At 40.1% G+C, this 2,264-nt stretch overlaps 1 protein-coding gene across 2 annotated transcripts in view; it reads right to left on the bottom strand.

Moving 5' to 3' along the window:
• The window catches only part of LOC117175724 (double-stranded RNA-specific editase Adar), a 92,830-nt gene that overhangs the window by 62,329 nt on the left and 28,237 nt on the right, over nucleotides 1–2,264 (bottom strand). The window lies entirely within an intron of this gene.

Below are 2,264 nucleotides of genomic sequence, written 5' to 3'. Positions count from 1 at the left end.
CAGCCTTGGAGGAGATTATGTTGAGAAATAAAAAAAAAATTCTTAAAAACGTTGTTTTTCTTGGTCAGGCCGGAAACTTATCAATCCACCCTCGTATAACATTGCTCACAATCCAAGCATGTTAATTTCTATATTACGTTAGTAATGTTATTTTTCGGAATTGGATCTTTTTGAGTTCTGATAAAACTGAAGGAGTCTTTAGCAGGTTTCAAAATGATTTTTATGTCATGTTTTTTGTATAATTTTTGGAGAATTATGGACACTCGTGGATTATAAGGTACAACAATAGAACGATCTAAGTTCAAATCACTGTTTAAGTTGTTAATATTCTGGCTAGACATAAAGAGTTTTACTAACTCTTTGTTCTATGAACTTGTTAACAAGTTTTTCAGGGAAACCATTAGTTTTAAGTTGGTGAGGAATAATTTATAAATTTGTATAGTGGAAAGAGAAGTGGGACAGTTTAATAGCTCCGTCGACTAAATTGTATATAAAACTAGTATCGTCAACAATTTAGTCGACAGAGCAGAGAGCAGCAGCGAAAGTAAAACACATAGCGCGGCGCTTTGTGAGGTTTCCGGGAGGGCTGACTGATGCAAGCCACAAAAGCAAAAGCATAGATAAAGCCGAATTCGTGCTAGCAGCTTACAGCGCATTTTATTAATTAACATTAATTATTAAATCTACATTTGGCCGGGGGCTAAGGAAAATAGTAAACGACACACGGGATGCCCTCCCTCAGCAGGATGGGAATGCCCATATTGGATGCCCTGGCGTGCGTGATGTCATATCACATACGCCCGGGGATCCAATGAAGGGGAAGTCTCGTAAGACAAAATGATTAGAAATCGTACACTCAGACTTATGTGATCCAAAGCGCACGCAATCTGAAGGGGGCGCGAAGTATGTTATGATTTTTGTTGAGAACTTGTCTAAATGTGCACTGTGATTTTTTTTTAAATGGAAGAATAAAGCATTAGAAGCTTTAAAAAGCTATTGGAATCCGGTAGAAAACCAAACCGTACAAAGAATAAAATGTCTCCAATCTGATCATGGGAAAGAATATCTAAACAAGGAATTGAACGATTATTTAGACAAGAATTGCATCACACTAAGAAAACTGTTGACTACACGCTTTAAAAGAATAGAGTGGCGGAACGTAAGACCCGCACATTGTAGAGATGGAAAAATATTTATTGCTAAAGTCGAATGTTCCTACATCTTTCTGGACAGAGGCTGTAGTAATTACTAATTATTTACGAAACAGACGTCCTCCAAGAAGCCTCAATTGTCAAATATTATACAAACGATGGTACGGAAGACTACCAGATATGTCGCACCTATAAACTTTTGGATGTAAAGGACATTGTTTGAATAAGACACCAGGAAGAGAAGTTTAATTTGCGAACACGTGAATGCCTATTATTGGGATATTAAGAAAAATCAAAAGGAATCAGAGTGTCGTTGACTGAAGCTGGACGAGTAGAAATGACCAGGGACATGACTTCTCAACGAGTTTCGGCCGACGAAGAAATAAGAATTTATCCATGAAGGACAAAACAATTCAACAAAAGAGAAATCCTTGGTGGAAATTGAATACACACTAATTTAATAAATTCCAGAAACTGAAGTCAATGAAGTGCAACAAGATGATGTCCGTTCTGATTGCGAAAATCAATAAACCCAAGAAAACCTGCAAGATACAACAACATGAGCAACACAGCTGCCGAAGAACAGCATTGTCAATGCGCTAACATAGCAGAAATGTCTTTGAAGGAAGCGGTCAGCGAAAACGAAGCCAAAGAGTAAAGCAGAGCAATTTAATAAGACTTAGAAGCAATGGTAGAGAATAGAAATTGGGTGTTAGCAAATCATCCCGAGGGCCAAGGAAAATGGATTCAATGCGATGGATCGGGGGGATCTCGCGACCTTTAGGTGGACAGAGCGACGAAATCACGACTTGCTAGAGTGCTACGATGCGAGTGTGGCCCCTGAACGGGGTTACATGGCACGGCTGCATGCTCTGTCTTACGAGAAACACCCGGAGCTATCGCACTTTTCGCAGCAACGTCTGCGAAACCATGCTGAACTACTCCGAAAAAGGGGCTATGTAAGCGGAACGCCTACTCTACCACAGCTAGAACAAGCCGGCAACAGAAGATGAGAGGCGACATTAAGACCAACCGCGGGCAGGCATCCAATAGATGAAGAGCGATGCTTTACGACCCGGAGAAACATCAACACCAAGGTTTCTCTCAAGCCTA

Source organism: Belonocnema kinseyi, chromosome 6, assembly GCF_010883055.1.
Source record: "Belonocnema kinseyi isolate 2016_QV_RU_SX_M_011 chromosome 6, B_treatae_v1, whole genome shotgun sequence".
NCBI classification, from domain to species: Eukaryota; Metazoa; Arthropoda; class Insecta; order Hymenoptera; family Cynipidae; genus Belonocnema; species Belonocnema kinseyi.
The sequence above is the reverse complement of the archived record's forward strand: the minus strand, read 5'-3'. Positions and strand labels throughout refer to the sequence as shown.